This window comes from Gallinula chloropus, assembly GCF_964237585.1.
Source record: "Gallinula chloropus genome assembly, chromosome: 1".
Lineage (NCBI taxonomy): Eukaryota > Metazoa > Chordata > Aves > Gruiformes > Rallidae > Gallinula > Gallinula chloropus.
In genome coordinates this window covers 121,279,790-121,302,259 of record NC_140085.1, presented here as the reverse complement: position 1 = coordinate 121,302,259, position 22,470 = coordinate 121,279,790, and positions in this window count along the sequence as shown.

Sequence of the window (22,470 nt, the reverse complement as noted above, 5' to 3'; positions counted from 1 at the left end):
TTAATTCACTCCCTCTTAGAAAAGTTTGAGGATGATACTGGCCCTGAGGATGAGTATGAACCATTCCTACTTGGTAAGAGACAACATTGTAGGCCAGCCAGGTTTCTGATAAAGTCTGCCATATTGTTCAGGGGTGCAAATTCTATGAACTGAAAATAGTTCATATTTTGGGCGATAGAAACATAACCTTGGTCGCGAGGAAAAGAGACAATTGTTTTGATCATGACAGACACAAACATTTTCCATCCTTGTGAAAAATACCAGTCAAAAGAACCCTACGAAGCCATCAGCCAACCCTGAATTAGTGCAGCTGACTTCTTGCAAAAGTCTGTAATTAAATCAGCTTGGAAATCTACAGTGTGGCAGGGCAGCCTGCAGCCGCAGAGCTCAGGTAACACACTGCACGAGTCGTGCCACAGCATAATTAAGGAGGCCAGGTTTCCCACGAGTGCGTGTCTTGACAGGTGAGTGATGTTTTTCTAGGAGGACAAATCTCCAACTGCATTTTCTCCTTAGTGGAAGTTTGGGATTTTTTTTTAAGTTCTTCCACAGTGCCAGTGATTGCTGAAGACACCATCGGGTCTCTCTCTTCTGCAGCTCTCTGCCTTCAAAAGACAGTTGGAGCTTATCTCTGGGAACTGTACCTTGCCCCTGTCTAATTGTGTTGAAACTGGCCCCCAGGTTCAAAAGTTATTGAGAGAGAACAGCTTGTATGTGAACACAGCAAAGCATCAATGCCATTTATTTCCTCAGGGAACCGGCTAGGAGGTGCCTCTTTTGAATGAGGAATTCCTTTTCACTGACCCTCAGACATGGTGACCACATCCCCTTGCCAGACACTGGCAAAGTCGGTCAGCCAGGTCTTGGTCAAGGAACAGTAAGGAAAGAAGTCACGTTCCTCATTGTAATTAGACCACAGTCACAATTAAACATAAATTGCAGTAATGCTACTGGAAGTAAGTAGTAAACTAAACCAAAGCTGAGAGTATCCGGTACTGCCAAAGCAGTCACCCTTCAAAATCGATTTCCAAATGTGAAACAGTCCCGTGGAACAGCTGGAGACGTCAAGGGAGGAAAACTTGGGAGGTGACACAAACCCCTACTTAATGGCGTTTCTTTTTTAGCTGTTCTTTGCCATTCTGGTTATTTTTCCCTTCCTTGTGTACTGTGTACCTGTGAACAGTCTTAATTGGATTTCTGGAGATGCTCGTTTTGTCTTCTCCCCAGTTACAGCGTTTCTTCATTGATGGGTATGGATTAAGTAATATGAATTCTGGAGGATATCTCATGATCCTTCTATTGAAACTATTGTAAATTAACAAGATCTTACAAGATGTACAGGGGATAAAACCAGTTAACAAAAGCAATTCAAAATTCTGGGTTATCTTGTCATCATTATCTTAAACAGAAACCTGCAACTATATGCTACACCATACAATCTCAAAATGCTACGTACTAGCACTGAAATAATAATTAAACCCCCTTATATTTCCCTCTCAGGCCTTTCTTTCCTTCTCCCTTGCATTTGTCACCGTCCTACTATTTTTCCTAGAAGCGTAATAAGCTCTTTTGGGAAGATGGGTGTCACCCTATTAATTAAGAACTCCAGAAGGACCCCATGAATCCCAGTAAGTGCTCAGAGGACTTCAGTGTGGGTAGATGGCAAGGAGAGGAACTCCTCACCAACATGATCCCCGCGTGATGCTGATTTTGGAACTGACAGTTACAGCTCTGGAAAGAGCCCTCAGACTCACCCTGGCATTTCTCTGAAACCATTGCTTAAAAAAAAATAAATAAATAAAGCCAATAAAATATTGGGCATTTCAGGCCAGGCATGGAAGTAAGGCAAGTGGTGTCATTTTACCCCCATATAACGCTCTGGTGCACCTGCTGCTTCAGGGCTGGGACACTTCAAGGTGTTCCCATCTCCAGAAGGACACAAAGGAGTTTGCAAAGCAACAGAGAGAGAAGGGCAGCGGAAAAGAATCAGGGGTGAAACCTCTGCCTTGCCAGGAGAGGCAAAAAGCTGGGAGTTGTCAGTTTGCAGAGGGGACACCTGGGTCAGGGCATGCTCAAGCTTCATAAAACCACAAAGGTGTTAGATAAGGTGAAGGCAGGACTGTTGTTGGGATACCAAGTTCTGCAGTACTGAATCTAAGTGGCAGTCAGTAAAGTAAGAAGGAAGATAGTTTCAGACAGATACATGGAAGCTTTTGTCTTTTTTTTTGTTTTAAAATATGCACATGTGCACGGGATAGGGAGCTGGGAGCACTTGCTGCCACAGCAGCCTGTGGAGACCAATACTGAGCAGGTTCAGAAAAGGAGCTACACCGTTCCAGGGATGACCCCTCATTATAAACAGATGCTGAAAGGAACGGGCGGGGGGTGCCATGGAGCATCTCTGGAGCAACAAATGTGAATGCTGGAGAAGTAGAAGGGGAACTGACTGCAGATACTGTCTGGGCTTTCATGTACTTTCCAAGCATCTCCTACTGCTCTGTTTAAATTTTTAAAGGTGTGAATACAGTCTTTCACTACAAATTATGCAGTGGCTTCTCCATATCTGGGAAAATCACAGAAGTCAGCATAACTGGAATGCAAGGAATAAACCTTATCCAGGAAGGCCACAATATTGATCTCAGTCTATCTCCTGTCCGGTAAGTAGAGCTAGGTGGATCCATTAGAACGTTTCTCATGTTCTCAGCCTTTCAGTTTCAGTCTGTGTTTCATTTTTCTTTCCCAACATTGTCCTTTATTTTGTCCTCATTGTGTCACCAATTTGTTTTTCTAACCCTGTTCATGAGGTGTGAGACACCTGGTTTTTCTTACTGCATTTCCCAGACCACTATTTCTATTAATGTGCAGTAGTACAATCCAGTAGCTGGATTGTTGAAGTTGAAAACTTCTAAGACACAGCTATGTCTTCTCCACTTACCCTACAGCCTCAAGGTAAGCCAAGCTTACCACATGTTGTAACTTTAGAAGATAATACTATCTCTGTAAATAATAATTTGCCAAATATTCTTTCTTCCTCCTTGTCATCCAGCTTTTTTCCTTTCCCTTTCCTCCTGTTTTTCTCAGCCTACATTTTTTTTTTGGATGGGGCATATCTTCACAGAAGACACCTAACATCGCTCTGCCTGGCTGTTTTGTTACTTCCCAATTCTGTCTCCCTCTTTTTTAAGTATTATACTGACTGTGTGATTATTCACATCCAAACTTTGAGGCTTTTTATCCTTCAAAAATAAAACCCCCTCCCCCCACACACCAATGGAGGGGGTTAGTGTCACCTTGCTGATTTGGACTTCCAAGTTGCCAGTGAGAGAGTTGCCTGCAGAAACCCGATTCATAGATTGTTTGCAACAGATCTTTGAAATTTAGCAGGGAAAAAGTCCCAGAGGGCAAAGATATATGCTTCTCTGTGTCCCAGGAAATTCGATTCGGCTCTGACAGAGGGAGAAACTGGGAGAAAAATATCCTTTTTTGCCTATGGCTTATGTTGGCAGTGGCACTCTGGCAGCCATGCAGGGGGACCAGCCATGGGCTTCTCATTCCAGGCAGCGTCCCCTGCATGCAGCGTTGTGCTGGGACCCTGACGCTCTGGCTGTAGCTAAAATGCTGTTGTGAAGGTGATGTTTGGAGACACCCGAGAGAGGAAGAACAAAACCACGCTCTGTAATACCTCTCTCTAAACCCAGCACACAGCATCTCTTTGATCTCTTCCTTTATGGGCTCAAGAGCACCCTTATTTGAGGGAATTCAAGCCATGCTCCCCTGATGATCACCTGTAAGCTGCACATGGTCCGAATCTCAGCAGAGATTTTTATGAGCTGCTTGGGGCCTTTTCATTTAGGAGGAAAAAAATACTTCCACAAAGGCACGGTATTTTCTTCGTTGGGAAAATGCATTTGTGGGCTGTGTGAGACCGTTTTCAGGATGGCTGCCCTATTTGTTCTCATTATTGGAATGTCAATGGAGAATGTAGCAAGGTGGGAAGAAGTAGGAGGAAGATCTTGATGGTAGGACAGGAGACTGACACATGGGTGAACAGATTGCTATTTACCAGGTAGAGAAGTGAGGTCCCTGGTGATGCGTTGCTCACTTTTAATACCTGAGGCCAACATACTCAGCTTCATTTTTTTTTCATTTTTGGCCATCAGTGCTCATCTGGAGTGAAGACTTTGCCCTTGTTTTTCTCACAACTCCAGATGTACAGCAACATAAACTACATCTCCCTGCTACTTCAGCAATGTAAAATTCACGTTATCCCAGGAGCAAAGAAAAACTAATGATCATGGGAATATATAAGCACTTTTTCAAGAACTGCAAATAAGTATCGTAACTTAGTATGTGTTTTACAGATAATGACCCCTAATCAGAGCTCTGTCTGATGCTGGTGATGTCTTTAGCACAAGTAACACAAAAGCATCTAGCAGAACTAAATTCTGAAGATTATCTTTTTACTGTAAATTAAGGAGGACAAAGCTTTAGTAGAAATAATGTTTTCTGTGAAGAAGAGACAGAAGTAAAACCTTTTGGTGAATTCTAGGTAATTTCTGCTTTACTCTCTGTAGAGCTGGATTGATGTATTGCCTTCTTTAGCAGGAACTTAAGAAAATTAGGGCTCTGATGATGAAGAAAAGGAGACCTACTTTAACACCTTTTCTCTTCCCCAGCCTGTGGAACAGATAGTTTTGTTGCCTGTCACAGACTCTGAACTACACAGTGATAGTGCAGCGGGTTTAGGCTAATTAAAGCCATCTCTGTTGCTGGACAGTCCACCCAAACCTCTGTGTTGTAACAGGCTCAGAACAGAGAAGCATCTCTGAGGCCATCCCAGAGCAGGAATACACACTGGTGTCCTCACGATACTGTCACTGTGTGCCATTCAGATCCCTCCAACTCCCTTGCTGTTTGAGTTCTCTTTGAAGAAGGTTTACAGATATGTGCTCCACACCCACAGGCTTTGGGTGTTCCTGTGCTCAGCCGTTACAGTTTTGGATGAAGGAAAACTCAGACAGGAGGCTGAGTTCAGTCATAATAACTAATTATTTCAAATAAGAACACAACTGGATTGAGAGTCCTCTTGTTTCAGAAGGTAGGAGATGCTTCTAAAAAACCCTTTTAACTTAGCTTTGATATCTAATAAATAACTGCTGTGTACTTATGTACAGTAGTTGTCAGAACAGTGGGTAAATCATGCTGTGAGTGGAACAGCTGTGACTGGTACTAGGCCTGGTGCTGGTTGCGTTGTCCCTCCTTTGATGCCTTTGGTTGGAAGTATGAAGATAATGACAGAGCAGATGTGGCCCACAGCAGTTGTACCTGTCTGGAAGCATGTCAACTCAAGAACGTAAAGGGCATGTGCACCAGGAATGGGATATATTTATATATATATAAGGATAAACACTATTACTGCCTCTGCTGTGTAGCTGCAACCAATGTCCAGCTGGTCAGGTAAGCCAAGATTTTGGCAAGTGATGGTTAATTCTCTTTACTCAACCAGTGAGTTTCTAATGAGAATCATCTCATGTAACTTTAGACACCAGTGGAATAGAGATCTACATCCGTGCTAAGTTACTTGGGCTTCCTTTACAGCCAGTCAACAGGTACGGGCATTTCTGGGACATAATCACTCTGGGTATGCTGGGGAGGCAGCAAGTGGCTCCAGCAAAGTTCCTAGGTTTCTCTTATAAAAACCAGGGATATTTTACCTTTGATCTTCCAGAGGGAATGCCTTAAACTATTCCATGAATATAGTAATAGGTGCCCTAAACGGAAAGAAGACAATTACTAGCTTTTTAAAAGGTAATGAGAAATGTATTATTTTTTCCTGGTCTGGCTTTTACTTTCTGCAGAAGTGAACAAGCTGTCTCTCCATGAGTCTGGGTTGTCCTGCGACCAGCAGGCACCGTGGAGTTTGATAGGGATCTGCCTTGCACAGTGTGTGAGCTCTTAAAGAGAGCATTGCACTTTGTAGCTTGTATTTAACAACTGGTTCAAGCCAGAACCTCTTAAAGACATGGTTCTCAGCAATTTCCCTCTGCATCCTGAAATTAAACATTAACATAATAAGGAAGTTCAGATACTAACTTAATCTAACTTAATGAACAAGCGCACGTTCAATTAGTCTCTGAGGTACTCTGCACTGATTCATGGAATTGGAAATCTCTCCCAGAGTATCAATACTCTTGCTGTCAGATGGCAGCGAGTCTGTTAGTTCCAGTTGTGCCGTGTCCCGAAACTAATTTACCTCAACCTGCTGCGGCTGTTGGCTGTCAGGATTTCTCAGGTACAATGGCTGTGTTGGTACTCCTCCTTTGCAGAAAGTGTCACTTACTCCTCTGCACGTGTCCATCTGCTGTGTCACGTCTTTCCCTGACCAGAGGATATTTCTCGTGACATTACTGCTGTTTGCAGTCACCGCTTTCCACTATGAATATTCTCACAGTTGGTTGTTTGGGGGTTTTTTTGTTGGGTTTTTTGTTTTTACCAAAAGGTGACAGCTCCCAAACCCTCAAATTATGTTTCCCTTTTACCTTCACCCCCACCTCGTCTCTTTTCCCATGTGTCTGCTGGTTGCTGTGAATTTGACATGAGTTTCTAACAGGAGCTCAAGAGCAGGCACTCTTGTTTTCAGTTTTCTGTGGAATAAAATGTCAACAAGTAGCAAGTCATGTTACATCGGTACCACTCTGTTATTTAACAGTTCCAGGTATGGATCAGAAATGTTCTTAAACATATTTTCTGCCAGCCTTCAGGGGCTGGAGATAATGGAGGTTGTGGTTATATGACTAAACTTGTATTTCAGAGCAGAATGGTTAAATGTGAACCCAATAAATGTCAGACATACCTGGTATCAGGTATACCAGGCCTAGCATATCAAATCAAATTTGGGATGTCATCTTTCCAAGCTGTTATAGTTTCTATCAACACTATTTCAAGCAAATGAGCATAATCTAGGAGTAAGGGGCTGCTGATGGTATATTTCCCTTTTCCAGCCAGAACCTCTAACTCTGTTTCTCCTTTGGATTGGGAACAAGTACCTGCTGTACCATGTGACAAGTCTTCCCAGTTCCTCAACAGGGTAATTTGTTTAGGATCAGGACAAATTTATAGTCCTTCTGTTTGAGTTTCCTCTGTCCATTTTATCATTTTTCAATCACATCTTGAAAATGACTGCTCCAGTGTCTGGTGGTAAGAGCTTCCCCCAGCATGATAAATAATATCAGTAAAGACAGTATAATGCGCTGGGTGTGGTATGTAAATAGTTTTAATTAAATTTAGTAAGAAACATGTTTTTAAGAGCAGTTTTGATGCCCAAAGTTCATGTTCTGTTTTTACTGTTGCTTCCTCTCTGCCTGACACATGTAAAATCTGACTCGTTGTCAAATAGGGGAGCATGCCTCCAGCCACCACAGCTGTCCTGGGTTTACATTTAACTTGCAAATCCCGTATCTGTAGCTGACTATCTCTCTTTTAAAGTACTATTTCACAGGTCCCTGTGGCCGATGCTGCCAGCTAAAATTGCACTCTGGGGAATGAGTATGAACCTTTCTAGCCGCGGGGGTGTGGACCATTGCCTCCCTCTCCTTTGGTGCCTTGCTGATCCTTGTGGCATGCGTGCTGCTGCCGTGCAGCTCCAAGAGGACGCGTGCCACCGCCCTTCTTGGAGTGGGTGGCAGAAAACTTGGTGTTGTGGTTTCTTTTACAGGCTGCTCTAACTCCTTCGGTTTCTCAAGAGCTGTGTCGCTGGCGGTGGCGCTCGTTTCCCAAGCACTTTGCCGTGTCCCCTGTTTTGTTCAGCGCCGGGCTTAGAAAGCTGGTTGTGGCAGCTCCACTGGGCACAAATTTGCCTACAACATTCCTCTCTCCAAGGAATCTTTAAACCCTTTCTTGCCTGTCAGGCTAGGTATACTAATGATAACATCACCCTCCCTCGTGTGATCGTTTCCTAAACCATTCTGGAATATGAGCTGGATTAATGAAGACTTATTACTTAAATTGCTGAAGCTACCCAGCTCATTTTGACTGAACACATGACCTTCCACCACGACTGCTACAACCAGAACGGATGCCTATTGGTCCCCAAGCATTCGGCATGTCCCAGTTGCAAAATTATATGGCTTAGCTTAAACCTCATAAACTAAAGCGCCTATGACTACATTTCTGAGAGCGTGCTCATATGCTGAGCTAGTTGTGTATGACGGCGCGAAGCTCCACATAGGTTAATTTGCTCTGCTGAAGGCTGGCTAATTTAAATTTGGCTCAGGTATCTGTGCTGTCTGTGCAGTCTTCAGCGAATTCATACCCTTAGTTTGTTTTATTTGCGGTCCCGGGCTTTGTTCTGTAGACAGAGCCAAGACTTAAGAGTGAAATCTGATTCCCTCCCTGTCTGGTATCTCACCGCCATGGCTTAACCTTGCCTTCTGCACCAGCTCCCAGCTTTTTCCAGAGCTTGGGAAAGCTGCCGTTCCCCTCATGGAGAACCCGCCTTACATCCGGTGTTGTCAGCGCTCAGCAGCTGCGGCACAGAAAGCCTGCTCAGGCCTTAACGTGTGTGGAGGGCACTCCTGACTACCACTCGTCTCTGAAACGTGCTCCCCAATGCCGAAAGTGTTTACAGAAGTAATTTGCTGTGGATAGGCAAAAAATGCCAGCAATTAAATTGTAATTAAACTTTTTTTGTTGCTGTTTTCATTTCGGCACTCGAGGGGTTTCATCTTCAATGCAAAAATGTCACAGGTCTCAGCAGTCCCCTTGCCCTCCGCAGACCTGTTTGCTGGTACTCGGCGCACCCGTCTTTCACTGGAGTTACATTTCAAATCAAAAATTAAGACTTTCAAAGAACTTGTTTTCTTTTAGGTTTAACCTCCCAGTTCAAACCCGAGGAGGCCGGTGTAACATCATTCGCTCCCTTTCTCAGATACTACGTTACGCGTTTGCCTGATTTTTCATTCTACCTTTTCCTCTTTATGGTTTGATTTTTCATGTCACACAGATGACACAGTAGCCCTAAATATAGCAGAAGATTCCTCATGAGACTCTCCTAAATTAATCTTATGAAAAGAATTGATTAAACTTAGTTCTTGACTAAAAATTAAATCTTTTTTTTCCTCTTTGTTTGACTCAAGGTCAATTTTAAGCACCTTTGTCATTCTTCAAGAGATATGCAAAATGTTTTGGAAAACACTTTCAGAAGGAGAAATAGCATAGAAGAAGCCTTGTTCCCACACAATCTGCAATGCCTGGGGTTCAATCCTGCAGCACACTGACAGATCACATCTCTACTCTGCTCCTTACGCTTGGGATCTCTCCTGTGTAGGATTAAGCATGTGTCTAATTATCTGAAAACTCTGTTCTGTCTGTTTAACTGACTCAGCCTTCTGTATGGAGACACCAAACTCGGGTACACGCTGGAAGCTTGCCTGGCTCATTTGCAGCCACTGCAATAAAAAGACCTCCCCCAAGGGGCAGATAATGCAGGAGAGATACCAACCGAGGAATCCCCCACCAAATTCAGCATGTAGCTTGCTCTGGATAGTTATTTCTTTACTGCTGCTTCTTGCTGCAGAACTCAAAACCTTTGGAATAGATTGTCAGGCTGTGTAGACCGGTCATACAACGTGGAGAAAACATCACTCCTGAACTTAATTCTGTGTAATTTTACCTCTGTCTTCATAGTGCACTTATGGGAGAGGCGCCGAGTGGAAAGTGACCCAGGCAGGATCTTCTTTACAGTGAGAGAGGTTGTTGCAGGAATTCAGCATGAACAAGCACACAATCATACTTTTCTGTCTTTAACACAGCATACTGAGATAAGGAAAAACAGTATCCTACACACATACAGTACAAAATCCAAATAATAGTTTCTGATTCAAGTACCAGCATGTGGAAAATACAAGACCTTTGCTCTGAAGTCAGCCATTTAGGTGGTGCTTTGGCAGAAAAAATTTCAAGAGTTCTGCTTAAATAAGGAAAGAAAAACATGGAGCATGGAGATCAAAGCCAGCCTACACTGTAGGAGGAACAACTGGCATTGGCTCTTGTCTCTGTGAAGTATTTATTTAAATACAAATGTAAATGTATATGTATTCAAATAGTAATAGTTCTAAATTTCTAAAACTCATTCTCTTCCAGTTGCATATTGGTCTTGCATCATTTGAATGAAACTAAAACGCTTCACTAATTTTGGTGTCAGCCACCAACATTTTAAATGAAGCTGCCAAAAAGTTGCAACCATAATTTAGCCAGTAGAGTTACTGCTATGAACTTTACTACAAGCCACTGACTGAGTAAATAAATTCAAAATTTAGGTGGTGTAATTTTTCTCAGACTTCCTGCAGTTAGGGTTCTGTGCAATACTTCATGAATTCGAAGACCAATACAGTGTTAAAATTACAATATTGGAACAAATTTCCTACAGAAAAGTGGGAGAGGGACTGTTCATCAGTGAGTGCAGTGATAGGACAAGGGGCAATGGCTTCAAGCTGAAAGAGGGCAGGTTTAGATTAGACCTTAGGAAGAAATTCTCTCCTGTGAGGGTGGTGAGGCCCTGGCACAGGCTGCCCAGAGAAGCTGCAGCTGCCCTCTGTCTGGCAGTGTCCTAGGGCAGGTTGGATGGGGCTTTAGGCAACCTGGGCTAGTGGAGGGTGTCCCTGCCCATGGCAGGGAGTTGAAACTAGATGGGCGTTGAGGTCCCTTCCAACCCAAAGCATTCTATGATTCTAAATTGCTCAGATTCTCTAAGTTATGCATGTTAAGATCTTGAAACTAGTATCTGTGACATGCCAGTGCATTAATACTAAGACTGTATAGTTCTGGTACTCCAAAGGAAGAGACATATTTGACAAAAAAAATGTTTATATCCATGATTACAACCACTTAAAGGACACTTCAGGGCAGGAAACAATGGGGACTGTTGAGACAGAAACCAGAAAAATGGTCAGTGTAAAACACCTGCTCAGCAAGATTTGGGTTGTTGGGAATATTCCTCCAGCCCAGTGTTAGAACAGTTAAATTTGAACCAAAATGTTTGGCATCTGTGCCCTGATTGGAAATATTTATAGGAGGCTAATACTTAGCAGGTGGTAAAATTTTCCTACCAAGGGTCTCCAAGCATTTTACAAAACATTAATAATCAAGCTTCATAAAAAATTCATGTGTAGCTTTTCCAGATGTGCCTGCTCCTTCAGGCGGGCAGTTCGAAGCTCCCGCTGCCTCTGCTCCCTGCCTGCAAAGTGCTCCCTGTCCCATCCAGAAAGGAAATCTTTGGAAAGCTGGCAGGGTATTCAGAGATGTACAGGGGAGCACAGCATCTTGCTTGCTCTGCACCTCTGCACCCCAACTTCTACTGCTTTGGTCGAGACATCTAGCAAGCCCCCCAAAATAGGCACTAAGACAAACACAGACAAACACTATTCCTGTGATGCTGTTAAGCACCATCTGCGCTGGAGAAAGGAGATGCAGAAAGGTTAGAAAACTTACTTAAGGTTACACTGCCAATGACTGGCAGAGCCGGAGAAAGAATCCAGTGCTGACTCGGAGCCTTCTGCCGGCATCACCGGGGTCGCTTTTATTCCGGGGAAGGTACAGCGCTGTGAGAGGAAGTGAGAGTCTGCAACGTGTTAGAGAGCTGAACAGATTGTAAGTGCTCTGGAAAATCTCGTGATTACAGCCCTTGTGAGCTTTGCTTCACTGCTGGGTAAATTGGATTAAACAATTATGAACAGGTACAAGACACCTAAGTGGATGTAATGTGGGAGGAACAAACATTTTTCCATCAGAGAAAATGCAGGGTTTTCCACAGAAATTAATAACAACTTTTTCATTTGGGGAAAAAAAAAAAGAAGTTCTTTGTAAGAACCTGTGAAAAAGGCTAATTGTTGTGGAGGAAGAGAAAGTTGTTATAGGAACATGGTGAGACAGATAAAGAAATGTCAAAAGAAGCGGTGGGATGGCCTGAGGCTGACTACAAGTACTCAGTGATTAATACAATTCACAGTCTGTAAAAGAATGAGCAGTGAGGTGGCAACGTTTGCAATATGACAAAATTGTTTGGGATAATTAAAGAGAAGACCGAAGAGCACTACTGAGACAGGTAAGCTGGGTCACTGAGCATCGGGTGAAAACTAATGTGGATATTGCATTTTGGAAGAATTGTCACAACTGCTTATACAGATTTCGGAGCTCAAAGTTAGTGGCAACCAGTATAAAAGGAAGTTTTGAATGAAAAACAAACTTTTGAATGAAAATCTAGGACTGGCATTGAAAACAATATGGATTTATATGGGAAACAAATCTGTGGTATGTTTATTTGGAACATGTCAGTTTGGGTTATTATATAAAAAGAATGAGCAACAGAGAAGAAGAATTTAGAAGCAACTGGGAAGAATGACAAGGAAAAAATTCCATATAAACTTGAAATTGAGCTTAGATAAGAAGTGAATGGGTAACTGCAGTATTGCACATTAAAAATAGTTAAGGGAAGATATTTTGTCTTCTTATATTTTTACTAAAAGCAAGGCAATGTTCAATCCAAACGACAAACTAAAAAAAAAAAGATAAAACTATAAACACTATTAAATAAAGGCAGAATGGATAATGAATAGTGATGGATACAATGCTAGACTATAATCCTGAGGCCAGGAGTAGAACCAGATGGAGGAAGTTATAAGGTATTTATGTTCTCAATTAGAACATGCTACAGTGTGCATAGGACTGAAGAGGAAGGATACTGAAAATTATCATAATTCAGGGACTTAAAACCAAACATTAAAAAAAGGAAAAGGACTGGCTATTGCATCTGTGCACAAAGAAGTTGATTTTGTCTTCTTCACCTGAAGCACCTGCATCCGTCAACAGCTGCTGAAGTGATCCTAAATCTGATGGTGTCACCCAGTCTACCCATTTTTAAGTGAAAGGTACTGGTTAGAGGAATCAAGATCATGAGCATATGAACAGTAGAAATCCCAACGGATTGTATCGCTTTCATGTTGTGGACAATGAAATGCTTCGCTTCCTTTAATCGGGAAATTTACTTTTTGCAGGGAGTATATTAAACTGAACATAATTAGCTTAAGGCAGTGTGTTCATCCTTAGATTCAGATATTTTGGTTTATAATGAGCACTTTTATAGTTCTTCTCAACCTTATCAGCAGGAGGCAGGCAATGTATAGGCATGGAGGGGTTCGTTTATCAGTGTTGAAGAGCACATGACCTATATATGACCTATATATGCCTGTCTTTTACCCCAGGGTAAATCTGCCTAAGTAAAGTACTTTCTAAAAGAAACAAATACAGCTATGGCCATTTTATTAAGAACCAGAAATCCTGACCTGTCATATGCTGGATGGGGCTGTGAGCAGCCTGGTCTAGTGAGAGGTGTCCCTGCCCATGGCAGGGGGGTTGGAACTTGATGATCTTTGAGGTCCCTTCCAGCCCTAACCATTCTATGATTCTATGATTCTATATAAACACCAGAACAAGGAACAGAACAAAGTGGCTCTGCTGTTGCACCACGACCATGACCTGTCTGAACAAACCAGAGGTCAGAAATATTTCCATTTAAAATTTAATGATCATTTGCAAAATGACAGGTTATCCCACAGAACCACAGAGATTCCTGTCTCCATCTTTAATTGTTTTGCTCACATCTGCTTCAGTGACTGGGTTTTCCTTCCTGGAGAATTAAAAATGTGCTTAAGATGTGTCCAAGTCTTGTCCTTTTGTACTGCTGAGTTTATGTCTCTTCCATTTCCCAAATAGTGTGGATGGCCACAGACTAAGAAGTCCCATGCGCTGTGTCTTGTCAACTGATCTTAAATTGTGATGGGCCCGATGCAATGTGTTATAAATGACATAAATCTCCTGGAAGACAGCTTTCACTTTTTGATGTAATTGGAGCAGTACAGACTGCAAGAGGACATCAGTTACATGGTTCAGGTTGAATATATATATTTTTTTAGCATGTAATCCCTTCAGAAAGGGATTCACATGTTGTAGGTGCTGGGCAGGGACAATATATAGCTAACGGGACTTGTGTGGTGACCTGAGTCCTGTTGGTCACGTAGGATGGTGTGGTACCTTGGGTTACACCATCAGATGGAAGTGGCTGCTGTGGCTGGAAGCTGCGAACCCCCATTCACGTGGTGCTGCCTCTGTCTCCATGTAACTGGGTATAAATAACCCCGAGTTTCCAAATCTGGGTGTTGTAATAACTTTCCCTCCACCTTACTGTTTAAATGCTTTATTGAATGTAGTCACCTTGCCTCTGTGGAAGAGTTAGGTTTTGGCAGAGTGGGGTCACACATGAACCCATGGAGTACAAAGCTTGTTGAGACCGTGCTGTGCGCTGAAGAGCTTAGATTATTCTCATAATGAGCAATACTATTGAGTTTTGTGTTTAAAACAGATGGACCAGTGTTTAAAGAGTTACAGTTAAGTAGCTTGCTGTAGCTCTTCAGTCCACATTTATATCTCTTTTTTAATTCTCCCCTGAAAAACAACCTGTGATTCCTATCTTCTGCTGTATTACCCAGTCAGTAGGGACTTTTGCTGAGGATGTACCAGGTCCCCAGGCAGGAGTGCTCAGGCGTAGCTAACAGCTGCACCACGGCACCTGACCTGGGACCCCTTCGCTCTCCTGTCAGAGCTGATCATGCTCCACCTCTGCGCTTCAAAGACAGTGGAGCTTGCTCACACTCCAAGAAAGTAAGAGATGTTAGGCAGGGGTGAAGACACAGGCATGTTTCTGCTCAGCTATTTGCTGCTCTGTGGTACGGAGATGTGCTGGGTAAGTGCACTCCACCTCTGCCAAAAGCCCAGTTAGCTATTTCTGCAGCATCCCAGGAGGAATAAAAGTGTCATTCCAGACCTCTTCAGGTGTTAAAGCTTATTTAGAAACATCTTCATCCTCTATCACATAGCTTGTACTCTAGAGACCTCAAGTTAACTGGAAGTAAGTTAGTCCTTATTATAGGACGTTCACAGTCTTGTTCCCTAAATGTAAAGGGATTCTAATCTGAGAACTTAGTCTTCTGTTAGGGAGACAAGTCTTATATTTATACTGAGGCTTTTTTTTAAGTTCTGTCTTTGAAAACCAGCACTTACAGCTTTTCAGGGTTTAATTTCAGGCTTTTAGTACACTTAAGCTTTCTTTGTCCTTACTTTGGCTCAAAGTATAGCATTATTCTTTACTTGACCTATAAATAAAATAAATTCTAAAAAATTAACTTTAAAATCTTTTCAGTAGAATATTTCCATATTACTCTGCATGCCTCATTCTGATCCTTAACTGATTTCTTACATTCTTCTCATGCCTACTTCTGACCCCTTCTCTCTCTGTTCCGCTTACCTTGCAGCCTGCGTGAACCTCACTCTATGTCAGCATCTGCCTTGTCATGCTTGACTCCTGCTGCCGGGACCTTCTCTTTAACAAACTGCACAGGTTTCCAGTTTCCTAATTTCCCTTTGAGCTATCCCTTTCTAAGAAATACCACCCCTTGTAACTCAGCCATTACCACCTACCAATAGTAGGGCTTCGGGAATACTTTTTTTTTTCTCTTTTTTTAATCTACACCTCTGTTGCATTAAAAGTCTATAGGTTTTAATAACTGAGTCATTAAATGTCACAGGGTGAAAGCTGTAAGAGTTATATACAGAATCTTAACGTGGCTCTGAAAGGAGAGTGGTTTCTAAACATGAGAAGTATGGTCGGCGAGGCACTGCCCAGGGCCCTGGAACTGCTCCAGCCCGCAGCCTCTGAGTTTGTTCAGCGCGGCAGCAGGGTGTGTGCAATTACATCTCTACCTGCAGCTCAGCTGGGATGAGCACTGTGCTTCGGTTCAGCTACCTCCTCGTGCCAGGGACAGATGCCAGGAGCGAGAGGTCACAGACCGTGATGATTAGGCGGTTGCCTGATGTGAGGGTATAGTAAGGACCTTCCATCCTCTTTAGGGCCACGGTGCATGTGCTGTTCTGTGTCCCTTTATCTCTCTTTAGCTCTCCTCCCCTCTCATGGGAGAGTTTCTAAGACAGTGCCACAAAGTCCTTTTTATGACGGAGAGATTAGAAGAAGAGGCTCACCTGCCCTGATTAAATCAGGTTCAGCAAGGTTAAAGCAGCCGCTTTAACCATCGTCTGGCAGACTGGAGGGAGGATCTCCATCTGTCTGGCTGTGGCGACTTCAGACGTTCCCTTCCCAGAAATCCAGCTGATTTGATAAGGATTTGGGAGATTCCCAGGGAGGTAGCTGAGTCACCATCCCTGGATGTGTTTAAAAGATGGGTAGATGAGGTACTTAGGGATATGGTTTAGTATAGGACAGGGAGGGCTGGACTCAATGATCTTGAAGATCTTTTACAACCTTGTGATTCTGTGATTCTGTGGTTCGAGTCCCATGTCCACTCTTTCTGGGAGGTTAGCAATTGATTGGCCTGGTTCTTGTGATCCAAACTGATGGACATGGCCGACTCACTGCATATTCAGGAACCCCCTGGCCAAAAGTTAGGACACTGCAGCTCCGGACTGAAAAAAGATTGTAAAATTGGTGACTGGTGGGCTCCAGGCAGCCTGCCTCTGTCGTGTCTGTCTCAGATGTTTCACTTTGTGAGGTGCCAGTTTAGGAAATGTAACCTGCGAGTGAAGATTGTGTTTCTCTACAGCTTGGAAATCACCAGCAGCAGGATTTCTGGGTTTGAGATGCAGTTAATGGGCCTCTTTGCAATTCTTGAAGTCTAATGATTCCTTAAAGACGCCCCAGTTTAGGCTCCCAGAGGTGTATGCTGTACTTGCAAAAGCAAAAAGTAGTAAAGACTCATATTTGTCTGCAAAGATTTGTTGACTCAATCTGTAAAGGGAGCAGACCAATTCAAATGAGAATTGCCATTTCTAAAATAATTTTCTTCCATAACTGCATTACAGGTTACTTTATTGGGAGATCCTGTTTACACAGAAATAAAAGCCTGTAATTTCAAATTTCATATCGGGCTATTTAATTTCACAATGAGCAAAGATAAAATTCGAAATCTGCATAGAATAAGTTGTTTGTATCAATGGGCAATGGCAACATGCAGAAACCAATAAACTCCCCTAAATAAACCTCCATGGATGAAACCCTGTGCTTAAAAAGCCAATTGCTTTTTGATGAGCCCGAGAAAAATGTTGTTTTTCCCTCCAGCCCAAATACTGTCAGAAAGATATTCATGTATGTATGCTCTCCGGGTGTTTGGTAGGAAGATTGCTACAAGCCTTGCTTTTCCGGGTATTTGTGATGTATGTGTTATGACATCATCTCAAAATGTATTGCTGGCAGTAATAGAAGTTTGTAGAAAGTATGGAAGTTTGTGATTATATTGTGGGGTTTGTTGTGGGGGTTTTTTTATTGATTTATTTAGTAAACTTGAGGATTTTCTTGTCTGGCATCCTTAGTGATGTTTAATGTGTATGCTGTCACTGAAAGTACAGTGATTAATATCTCTGATGGTCAGAGTGAGGGAAGTGCAAGTAATACTTAGAGAATCTTTACAATACCAGACAACTTGCAGGTTGCCTATTCACTATTAACCTACCTAATATCCAGGAGTTAAATCAGAAGTTGACAGTAAAGGAAAATTACAGGGAGATGAAGCAATGGGAAAAATATTATTCTCTATGGAAAAATAGTGGAGCGAGGGAGAAAACCCAGCCCATATGCTGGACTTCATCCGTTCTAGGGAAGTTTACTCTTCCCGAGGCTTGAAATCAAAGAGAATGCTTAAACATCTCAAATTCTCATCTCAGGAATAGAGAGTGGCTGGTCAGTGAGTGGAAGCTGATATCAACACTGAGAGGGGTGGGGAGGGAGACAGGCACAGCCAGGATAACAGCTTGCTAATTCCAAGGTGGGTAGAAGTGGGTCTCCCAGGGCTAAGGGTCATAGAGATTAAGCCAGGGCAAGGAGATGTACATCTGTGGACATCAGTCACTGTGTGAGGGCACTTTTCCAAATCTCTTATACCTTTTGGGGAAATGAATTAACAGTGCTGTGCATCTTTCAAGGCATCGGCTTGGGATGACATTGAGAACCTGGCTGGGTACCTAGACCCTTTCTGGTCCAGTGATGTGATTACCTGGTTTTGCCTAGGTGGGAATGCAGAGAGCCACACCCATCCCCTACCAGTGCAGTGCAAAGAGACAAAATGGGCATTGTTTTCCTAGAACACGTAACAATATGAAATTAAATCCCATGTAAAATGATGTACTTAAATCACTGCAAATATTTCAATAGGAACTGATTCAAGTTCTAAAGTAGTTGGTAATTTCTTTTGAAAAATTAAATAGCAATCTAGACAAGACACTTACTTACTGAGTTACAAGTCATATTCACATATAATTTTTTTTCAAAAGTAGGCCAATAATCACTATTATTATGATTAAAATGGCACTGCTGTATCATAAGACCTCATAAATGCAGCACTGTGTGATCTATGGAAACCTGCATGTCGTTCCCACTATTCCAAGTAATAAGCATTTGAAACAGAAAGAGGAAGATTTTAATGAGAGCATTTCCACTGTAATCAAAGTTCCACGTATTACCTCAGGAGTGTATATTAAGTGCCAGGTTGGTTTTGTATTTTGTTGGGGTTTTTTTGCTTTCATTACTGTACTTCTTTCAACAGCCTAGTGCTGTTCTGATCTTTGTGCATCTGGGTGTCATCCTTACTAAGGCGCAGGAGAGGTTTGTCAGTCTGTCAGAAAGGGGAAATCTCTTCTCTGCGGAGTCTCAGGCAGGACCTGAGCTTGGGGACAGAGGTTTGTGGATCCCAGATTTCTTCTGAAAGGAAAAATTCTAACAAAGTAGAGCCTAAACCCTTTGTCTCTGTAAGGATTTTTGTTTAAAGAAATGGAGGCTTTATTCAGGTAACATTTCAATCACATCCTGACTGCCCTTGCTGTGAGGCTCCTTAGCTTAATCTGTCATCCTTACCAACAAGAGATGAAGTTTACTCTTGTCTATGAATTAGTAGAATCATAGAATCACAGAATATGCTGAGTTGGAAGGGACCCATGAGGATCATCAAATCCAACTCCTGGCTCCACACAGGGCCAGACAAGTCAGAGCATGTGTCTGAGGGCATCGTCCAGACGCTTCTTGAACTCAGCCAAGCTCAGTGCTGTGACCACTTCCTTGCGGCTTGTTCCAGTGCCTGACCACCCTCTCAGTAAGAACCTCTTCCTAATATCCAGCCTAAACCTCCCCTGTCACAGCTTCATACCATTCCCTCGTGTTCTATCACTGGTCACCTGCCCCTTTGCTCCCCCTCATCAGGAAGCCATAGCGCGTGATGAGGTCTCCCCTCAGCCTCCTTTTCTCCAGGCTGTACAAACCAAGACTTCAGCCTCTCCAGACCCTTCACCATCCTTGTTGCCCTCCTCTGGACACTGTCCAATGTTTTTATGTCCCCAGGGACATATGCCTCCAGGTTTCTCTCTTTCTGGACAGCACCCTTTCTTGAGCAGTAGACCCATGTTGGCCTGTTCCATGTGTATGTAATGTCTGGGAAGAAACTGATTGACCAAACCTTCTTTTCCAGCACTTCTCCCCTCCCTATCCACATCAGTACCTCTGGAAGGGCAGCAGCTGCTGCAGTGTTGATAGTTATTGCTTGTGTATGTTTGGAAATTGCAGCCTCCTCTGAAAAGATTTCTGTTGTCATGCAGATGTTAGACAGAAAATGGACCTAAGTATTTTAGACCAATTATTGACCACATTTAACAAGTGTCCAGGGTTGTGGAAATGGCAAGGTTTAGCCTGCCCCCTGCACACTCTCCTTGCCATATAAGCAAGGGCAGCAATACATTCATAGTTTCCCCTAAACCATCTGGCAGCTTTGGCCTGGAGCATCCACTGCACCTTTCAAAGTCATGGCATCTGCTAGCCCTGAATTCGCTATCTACTGAGCGTCACCAGAGCGTCACTAGAAGCATCCTGGCAATTAGTCCTTTTAGGTACCCTAATTGCCTTTAGGAGTTACGGATTAACTGGCCTCCTTATGCTTACACGTCATTATTGGATCATGCACTGCAGTTACCTGTACTCACTTGCCAAGTGCTGCAAGGGGCAGTTGGTGATGAATCTGGCAATAAAAGACTCATTAGAATATTTTCATTAGCACAAGATTACCCCCTACTTCTGACAAAATTCTAACTTTTCTTTTCTGGAAAGAGTTTCTTCTACATATTGTTAAATCGAATGCAACTGAGCTTGAATGTTTAAGCTAAATATTGAGTGTAATGCGGATTTGTTTTGTAAGTTGCAGTTTACCATTTGAAGACGAGGTTGTTGTAGCTCATCTGAATAATGGTTTTGTTCTCAAGAGAGATAACGGCAGTGCTGTCCCAAAGCACCAAATTACGAAGCAGGAGACCATGTAGGAGTTTAATTTGTAAGCTTATGAGGGGGTACAAAACCAGCTCATCTGTTAGGAGCACACAGATGAAAGACAGAACCAGTGGATCTAATAATCACGTTCAAGAGCAAAATGTTTGGGGACTACAGTAGTTGGAAAATTACAGGAATCTCTCCTAGGTTTCCATGAAACTGAAGCTCCTTTGGAGAAGGAGCTTGTACTGTATGTTCTGCCAAAAGGGAAGGATATTGCAGTTACAGTTAACAGGTAAAATTTTAGGGGGAACAAGATAGCAAGAGGTTGATTTTAATTTTTCATATAGTTATGTAAATTTCTAGACTTGCTAGCTCAGTATAAGCTAGTTGCAAAAAATATCAAAAAACATTCCTATGGCTTATTAAGGCAAATAAGGATAATTTATATAGGTAAGATTAATTTGGCAAAAGGTGCTAACCATGCTAAATGTACTGAATTTTGATTAGCTTCAGTTATCATGTTGCAGTTGAAATTCCTCTTTTGCTTGAAGTCTTCTGTCCCACATGTAGGAGCTGGGCCTCTCGCATATGGGATCTGGCCTGTACTCATCTGTTGCTGAAGCTGCACGTTTGGTTGTGAAATCTGGTTTAATGTTAGTGTGCTTCAGAGTTATGATGGTCTCCAAGGCTGTTCTAGTCATCATTTTGAAAAGCAGCTTTGAGACATTGTGTCTTTGTTAATTTTTTTAAAATAAGGCCGTGTTTGGGTTTTTCCATAATTACAGTGTGTGAACAAATCTCTAAGGAGATGGTAAGTGTCCCCTATGTCCTAAGCCTTTCCTCCAGGTCTGGTGGTCATCACCAGTCACAAGCTTCAGCACAGTGTCCAAGGCACGTCTGTCACTAGTGGGGCAGGTGACCTTCATGAGCCTGTGTGGCGATTTCCTCTGTCCTCTCCCTTTCCATGTTCTTGCACACAGAGCCTCCTAGTAAGCCTTGGTTCTGTTCCCTTCTGATTCCTGCTCAGGTCAGCTGAGGCAAGAGGTGCTCAGCCCATCAGGAAAACAAATTCTGCTGTGATGTGTCTTTGAACTTTTTGTTTCCCTGTGTGACAATGCTGTGGAATACTGTTCTGGAAAGTTTTGCTACAGTTTATCCCCCTGTTCTGGAATTTTCCAGATGAGATGAAGAGTTTTTAAATGCCACAAAAGAGTCAAACGTCTCTGAAGTTTGGGAAGAGTCAGCCCCCAACCTCAGGCTGGCAGCATCTCATTGCAATACAAGCACTCTTCTAAATATAGACATAGCTAATTGCTTCCTGTATTTTCAAAAAACCAACAAAACCCCAACCCTTTTAGCATTGGGGAATTCACTCGTGTTGCTTTACAGCTCTGTCCAGCTGGCAGCACCTTCACTTGAACCGCGACGACAGCAGGTAATTGTAACAGAGCAGTCCCTGTCAAAACAAGGAAGATATACTATGCCAGCAGATAATGAAATGGAACAACTCATGCAAGCAATAAAGCAAGAGCACCGCCGGAAAGATGGAAAGGCGTATTCAGACCTTTAAAGATGATAAAAACAATACAGGGAAAAAAATGAGCTGGTGAGTGTATCACTGCTCAACGACACGGCCCAAAAGGAGAGCGGCGTTCGCAGGCAGCGTCTCTAGACTCACTTCACGTCTGGGGAGTGTTTGCTGAGCAACTGTGATGATCATTCCCAGCATCATTAGCACCTCCTGTATCAAATCCCGTGCCGGGAACTCCTCTGTTCCCGTATGCTGGTAGGTTTTGAGACCAGCCCATGCCAAACGATTTAGAGAATGATGTAAGAAGCAAGTATGAGATAGATTGTCCGCAGTCTTCCTGAATCCTAACAGTTAGAAGAGGGCTTTTGCTGTTGCCTTCAGCGTTAGTGGTTTTGAAGGTTTATGAGTGATTTGTCTCTGTTACTCTCTTCTCACAGTTTACACAAATCTCTATGCTCCTTTTGAATTCCACTGCTTTGCTGGGTGTAGCAGTGTGTGCTGGAGAAGAACTCCATTGGGTAACTATGCTTTATGTGCCAAAGTCTGTCCTAGATGTGTTTGCTTTCTATTTAGC